Below are 7,885 nucleotides of genomic sequence, written 5' to 3'. Positions count from 1 at the left end.
ATTGGGAGAAAGTGAACCTCCAAGAGTTTACTGTCTGCCAGGTGGGAACCATTAGTTCTAGTGGGTAGATCAGATATGCAATATATTTCACAGTGACTGTTTCCCAAATCCTGGCAATGCTGCTCCTGCCAATCAGCCAGATGGTAAATCACATCTGGAATTACCCTTGTATGTGGTTTTTCCTTTTTTTATTTTTTCTTCTTTTCTGAATTAACTGTGTTGCTGTATTTCTTCTGATCTTTCCAAAAGCCTTCTACTTCAATTATTCATAAGTCCTTTCAGGAAATCCTCAGACAGCTCCATAAGTAGAAGTTGTGGAGATGGAAAATCCAAGGGAGGAAGATTGGATATTGGAATATCCTTGGCTTTCCCAGTATTTGCTGCAAATTTCTGCCAGGTTGAAAAAGCTGTAGCAGTGTCTGAATGTAGTGGCAAGCTCCATAACGCTGACTTTTCTATAAAAGCAGCATCCACATCCAGCTCCTTATCTACAGGACCTATTAGAAGTCTGGATTTTTCAGCCTTTAGTGCTTTATTTTCTTTCCTTAATCTTTCATTCTCAGCCACAAGGAACTCCACATGCCTTTTCAAATCTGCAATTTTGGTTGCCTGCTTCTCAATAACTGTTTTATCATCCTTTGGGGCTTTGCTTCCAATACATGGCTGTGTTGGCTCACTCTTTTGCTGAAGTAAAAATAGAAGTGTTTCTGGATTCCTGTCAAAGACTCCATGAATTTAAGATAGGTGTTTCTCTGTACAAGGGCTGTAGTTCTGAGAAAAAAACAGGACTATGACTCTCTGCATCCTCAACAGAGGGTTTGTGAGATGCCTGAAGATGGGTAGGTACATCTTGTCTGTGTTCTGAGCTTTTGATCGTTCTTCACACTTTGCCCTTTTCCACCTCTCCTGGATGAGGAGGAGCTGTTTCATGTGGCTATCCCTTTTTAATTCCAGTGATAAATGAGCCACTATACAACATACAACAGCAGATTTATCCAATTGGATCCAGGCATGGTGGTGCACACCTGCAATCCCAGCAGCTCAGGAGCCTGCTCAGACTTGCTCAGCTCCATAGCATCAGAAAGATATGCAGGTTGAGAGGTGCTTCCATTACTTCCAAAGACCCCGGCGAGAGCAGCGTCGCCAGGGCACATGGAGGGAAGTAGAAAAAGAGCGCGAGGCTGCCTTGGAAACAGAGAGATTGTCGAGAATTTTTTTTAATATTTATTTTTTTTTTAGTTTTTGGCGGACACAACATCTTTGTTTGTATGTGGTGCTGAGGATCGAACCCCGGCCACACGCCTGCCAGGCGAGCGCGCTACCGCTTGAGCCACATCTCCAGCCCCGAGTCTAGCCTTCTTATGAAGAACAGTAAGAGGATGTGTTGTACTTGGCTGTTTTGGGGGCAGGTCTGAAGAGAGCAGAGCTCCAGTGTTACAGCAGATATTTTTTCTTTTGCAGGTAATAGAGTTCAGCTGAAGGCAGTAAGAAGAAACTCACTTTAGTTCACTAGAGGGGAACTCACTGGTGTGAGAACAGAGATGAGAGCAAGGCCTTTTCTGCTCAGTAATACCCTTTCAGGGTGGTGTGGTGGAAGCAGGTGTAGGTGGTTTGCAGATGCCTTTAAAAGATTCTAAAGAGGAAGGTGTGGTTTGTCAAAGTAATCTTGCTAGAGAAGGAAACCCAGAGCAGGAGGAGGAAGAGGAAGAAATGTCAGCATCTCAGGTTGGTTGGTCCCAGGTCGGGGCCCTTTTTCAATTATCCTGCTGTGCTGTTACATATATACAGCTTTCTTATCTGCTTCTGATATCCCTGCCTAATATCTGCTTCCAATTACTTGTTTTGACTTTCTTTTCATTGTGGTCAAGGTGACCTCTTCATTTATGCATTCGTTTATTGCTCATCTTGCAGTGTTGGGGATTCAGCCCAGGCCTCACATGTGTTAGCCTAGCTTTCTACCACTGAGGAGATCCCATGCCCCACGTTCACTGTTGAAACACTTCTCCCCTACACAGCAGAGCCTGCTCTCAGTCTCTCTTGTCATTGCACAGCTCTTTCTTTCAGGAGAAAGTCTCACCATGAATTGATCAAGTGTGATATGGCAATTGCTTCTGGTAGGACAGACACAGAAGGAAGTATATTGACACTCAGCTCCTAGTGCAAACACAGCTGAGTCCTCAGAGGTCAGTGATGAATGCACAACTAGGATGTAGGACCATGTGGATGTGCTAGGGGTTTTGGTCTGCAAGCCTTAGAAAAATGTATGCTGAAAAGACATGAAATTTATTGCCTAGACGAACTCACATAAATTCATGTAAAATTAGTCAATTAAGGGACTTGCTCTCTTGGGTCCTCAGAAGAGAACAAATATTGAAAGTTGGTGAACACTTGTCCTAAACTTTGCATAAAATGATGTTTTAATAGTTTATCTAAATTATGGTTTACTCTTTTAATATCCATTTGCCCACTGATACCTTGGCAGGGGTGCTTGCCCTCTGTGTCCATCACCCTGGACTGCATGTTGTGTGAGTCTATGTGGACTTCAACCTGTTAAGGGGCTATCTGCCACATATATGACCATCTTGAAAAGTGCAATATGTATCATGAGTCCCAGGGCTGCTCTACCATTGAGCTCCATCTCCAGCCCTTTTTAATTTTCATTTTTGACCAGGGTGTGCTGAATTGCTGAGATTGGCCTTGAAATTGTAGTTCACCCGCATCAGCCTCCTGATTTGCTAGGATCACAGGCATGTGTAATCACATCCAGCTAAGGACCTTTTAAAATATAACACATTTAATTTTGCAGGATTCATGGGTTAAATTTTCCTTTTTTAGAATTTTATGTCAGTGTATTTTATGGGAGGGGGATGATTTCCTCACATGAGAGATTGTAAGTTTTGTCTTTATCCTTAGGAAGGATAAGGTGGAAATGGAAACCTGACCTGCTAGCCTCACCTGGAAGCTTCTTAGCAATGTGAAGACTAGGCACAATCATCCATCTCCTTGAAGTGTGGCCAAATTTCAACATATCTAACGTGGAATCTGTGCACATCAATATTGGAGAACAATGCTTTTTTAATATTTACTTTTACTTGTTCTTTTTAGTGAAACATGACAGTAGAGTCAATTTGGACATATTATACAAACATGGAATTTATCTTATTCTAGCTAGGATCCCAGTCTTCTGGATGTAGCATGCTGTGGAGATTCCCTGTGGTGTATTCATGCTTGTACATAGAAAGTTTATGTCAGATTCAATCCACTGTGTTTCCTATTTCTCTACCCCCTCCCTTCCACCATTTCCTTTTGTCTAATCCACAGAACATACATCCTTTCTTCCTCTCCCCTTTTGTTATAGCTTAGCATCCACACATCAGAAAGAGTATTTGGTTTTGGGGATTTGGGGAATTTGGTTATTTCCCTTAGCTCAATGGTCTCCACATCCATCCATTTATGAGCAAATGTACATAAAGTCATTATTTTTTATGGATAAGTAATAATGTGCACATATACCAAACGTTCTTTATCAATTTTTCTGTTGAAGGGCACCTAGATTGGATCCATATGGGAGCTATTGCAAATTCAGCCACTTTAAACATTGATATGGCTGTGTCACACTGTAGTATTCAAATTTTAACTTATTAGGATATATTCCAAGGACTGGTAAAGACAGTGTTTCCATTCCTCGATTTTTGAGGAATCTCCACACCACAGCATTCTAGAGTGTTTGCACTAATTCTTAGTCTCATCAACAGTCTTTGAGTGTTCCATTTCCTAATATTCTCACCAATATTTTTTAAAATTTGTATTCTTGATAAATCCAGTCTGACTGAGTGAGGTGAAAGTTCAGTATGGTTTTAACATACATTTTCTAATTTCCAGAGATGTTGAACATGTTTTATGCACTTGTTGACTTCCATTTCTTCATTTGAGAAGTGTCTGTTTAGTTCCTTTTTCTATTTATTGATTGGGTTATTTGTATTTTCAGTCTTAAGCTTTTTGTGTTCTTTATATTTTCTGTTATCTGAGATGTGGGTGGCAAAGATTTTTTCCCATTCTGGAGATGCCCATTTCACATTCTTGGTTGTATCCTTTGCTATGAATAAGCTTTTGATTTTGATGCTATCCCATTTATTGGGTATTTTTTCAAATTTGCTCCATGCACTTTACAAGGCTTGTTGAGGAATTTTGTTCCTAAGCTCACATGTTGAGTGATGGTCTGCATTTTCTTCTAATAGGTGCAGGTTTTCTAGTCTAATACATGTGTGTCTGATGCACTTTGAGTTGAGTTTTGTGGAGGGTGAGTGATAGGGGTTAAATTTCATGCTACTACATTGGATTTCCAGTTGTCCCAACAACATTATTTGAAGAGGCTTTTTAAATCTCCAACGTATGTGATTTGCACACTTGTCTAGTGTGAGATACTTGAGTTTATGTGGGTTTATCTCTGTGTCTTCTATTCTGTTTCATTAGTCTTCATCTGTTCTGATGGTTATATCTTGGTGCCTTTGTCACTATAGGTCTGTAGTCTAAGGTCAGGTATTATGATACTTCCTGCTTAATTTTCTCTTTGAAGATTGATTTAGCTATTCTGGGGCTGTTACTCTTCCAAATTTAATGACTGCTGTTTCTAATTCTATAAAGAATGTCATTAGGATTTGAAAAGCAGTTTGAATTTGGGGTACTATTCAAAATTAAAAACTAAAAATTTTGGTAGTATTTAAAAATTAAAAATTTTTGTTCATATGGCCATTAATACAATATTAATTTTGCTTATTCAAATCAGGAAAGATGTTTCCATCTCCTTAGGTCTTCAATTACTTTCTTTATCATTCTATAATTTCACTGTAGAGGTATTTCACTTCTTTTGTTAGATTGAGGTTATAAGAGTTTTCATAATTTGTTTTTCAATTGATTCTTCATTGGAGTATAGCAATACAGTTGCTATGAGTGTTATTTTTATATCCTGCCACTATGCTGTTTTTGTTTATGGGTTCTGGAAGTCTCCTGGTGAAGATTTGGGTCTTCTAAATCAAGAATCATGTCATCAACAAACAGAGATATTCGAAGCTATTCTGTAATTACTGGTACCTCTATAATTTTTTCTTAGTTTCATAATTGCTTTGGCTAGAATTTCTAGGTCTATTTTGAATGGAAGTGGTGAAAGAGTGTATCTCTGCATTATTCCAGTTTTTAGAGGGAATGACTTCTGGTTTTCCCCATTAGAATGATGGTGGCCTAGGGTTTAATTTACATACCTTTTACAATGTTGAGGTAAGATCCTACTATTTCTAGTTCTTCTAGTGTTTTGAACATGAAAGGTGGTTGGAGCACACTTCAAATTGACCATTACTTTTCTGCTTTCACAGCTGATCCTGTATGATATAAAAACATATTTCAAAAAATATATTTGTGTTGATGTATTGGTTTTATATTTGATATTTCATAAGAGCATAGGATTAAGCTGATTTTGAAGAAATGATACCATCTGCATTTATGTCTTCATGTAGTGTGTTAGTGAATCTTATTACATTTAAGATTTATTTTCTAAGTTAGGTGGTGCTTTCCAGTGCCATAACAAAATTCCTGTGACACATCAACTCAAAGGAAGGTACATTTATTTGACAAGATTCATGGTCTCAGTGCATGTTCAGCTCCATTGCGTGGATGCCTTTGTGGAGGCAGAACATCATGGAAGGGAGCCACAGTAGAACAGAGCAGCAAATCTCATGGACTCTGGATAGAGAAATAGCGGGGAGAGTAAGGAAGGGCAAGGAATAAATACACCATTCCAAGAATCATCTCAGGTACATTTTGCTATCTAGACCTCAGCTCTTAAGTTTCCATCACCTCCATATAGCCCATTAATTATGAATCCATCAATTTACATGTTCCATGCTAGAGCCCCAATGATCCAGTCACCTCACCAAGACCCATTTGTGAACACTGCTGCCTTGGGTACTACACTTGATACACTGTAGCTGAGAAAGCTTGTCACATCAAAGACACAACAAGGATCCTACATAGGAACCAGTTCCTTAATCTTCTCATCTCATGTTGGGGTGGTATTGAACTCTGCTGCAGGACACATGACCAAAGTATGATTTCTTCTCAGGGTATGCTGACATTCAGGGATGTGGTCATAAGATTCTCCGAGGAGGAGTGGAAGTGCCTAAACCCTGCTCAGCGGGCTTTGTACAAGGATGTGATGCTGGAGAACTTCAGGAACCTTGTCTTTGTGGGTGAGAACACCTCTGTTTCACAATGCTTCACTGACACATCCTCAGGGCAAATGCCTGGCTTAGCCAAACATTTGAGAGGAGAGAATACTCTGTAGGAAGGATCTCAGATATCGGATATCCAACTAAAACTGGAAATTCCTTAATTTGAAAACACTTTGGACTTATTTTATCTTACTTTATCTTACTCACTTTGGGTCATGGTCTGCAGATTTTATTCTGTGTTTCTGGAAACTGGAGTATCTTAGCATATAACACTATGGCACATGTCCTTAATTTGCATTTCTACATTTATTTGGAACATGTTTTGAATACTGCGTAATAGCTGCACATGAATAGGATTCATTTTTATTCGATCCTAACTGCATGAACTTTAATTTTCTCTCATTTAATCTCCAGTAGTTCCTCTTAACCTTCCCTCCTCTCTAGCCCCATTCCATTTTCTCTACCTTGCTCTCCTTCCCTCTGTCTTTCTATTGTTCACTAGTTGGGATTTATAGATGTACTGAAATGTGAGCTTTACTGGGCTCTATGCCTCCCTTTTCCATTTTCTCATCCATTCCCTCAGTCCACTTTTTCTACTCTGCTAACTTCCCTGGTATTTTATGAGGTCCCTTCATTTTTTCACTTATTTTACTCTTTATTTCATCTACAAGACTGAATATTTTGAGTTTGCATATGCCACTTTTCTTGCTTCTCTTCAGTTTCATACATGAATGCAAAATGCAGTTATTTTCTTTTTTAATGACTGTTAACTCCACAGTGTGTATGAGTGTGTGTGTGTGTGTGTGTGTGTGTGTGTGTGTGTGTGTGTGAGAGAGAGAGAGAGAGAGAGAGAGAGAGAGAGAGACTGTGTGTAAACCACATTTTTTGTCCATTCATGGACTCATAGGCATGTGGTGTGGTTACATAAACTGCTGTCATGATTTTTGTTGCTATACTGAAGTGTGGGTGTCAAGGTAATTGTAGGTTTGGGGTAAATATGAAGGAGTAGTCACATGGTTAGTCCATTCCTTGTCTTTTCAGGATTCCACATGCTTCCTTCCCGAGTGGTCATACTTCCTTGCAATACCCTTACTCTTCCATTCTCAGTCACATCCATTATTTATCTGAATTCTTAATGATTGTCATTCTAACTGCAGTGAGTTGAAATCTCAATGTTGTTTTGGTTTCTACTTCTCCAGTAGGTAGGGATGATGATCATGTTTCTGAGAATTTTTGGTTATTTGTATTTATTCTTTTGTGACACATCTCTTTGCACTCATTTATTGGTTGAGTAGTTTGATTTCTTGGTGAGGTTTTCTGTTCTTTTTACTCATTGTGTTTAATGATTTTGTCAGGATCATACTTGGCAAAACATTCTCGCATTCCCTGGTTCTCTCTTCCCACTCTTAATGATTTACTTTACTGTGCACAGAATTTTTCAATTTGATTCTCTCCTACTTGGTTTTATTTTTTGAACTTTTATGAGGCTTGCTAACAAAGCTGGAGCCTGAAGAGATAAGTTAGAATGTTGAATCTGTGTTTTCTTTTAGCAGTTGCAGGATATTGGTATAATTCCTAGATTGTTTATCAACAGTGAGTTCAACTTTCTTTTGCAGTGGGAAATATAGGGATACTGTTTCACTTTTCACTTATGTATATAC

The 7,885-nt window shown here is 38.9% G+C and overlaps 1 pseudogene across 1 annotated transcript; it reads right to left on the bottom strand.

Moving 5' to 3' along the window:
* Positions 1–258: 258 nt before the first annotated feature.
* On the bottom strand, positions 259–6,441 carry LOC308637326 (nuclear receptor-binding factor 2-like; annotated as a pseudogene). Its single transcript has 2 exons — positions 6,432–6,441; positions 259–968 (listed from the first exon to the last, which is right to left on the bottom strand). The product of its transcript is annotated as a nuclear receptor-binding factor 2-like (transcript).
* Between the last annotated feature and the right edge of the window lie 1,444 nt (positions 6,442–7,885).

This window comes from Spermophilus citellus (genome assembly GCF_964194105.1).
Source record: "Spermophilus citellus genome assembly, chromosome: 18".
Lineage (NCBI taxonomy): Eukaryota > Metazoa > Chordata > Mammalia > Rodentia > Sciuridae > Spermophilus > Spermophilus citellus.
Note: the sequence above shows the minus strand (reverse complement) of the source record. Positions and strands in the feature narration are given on the sequence as shown.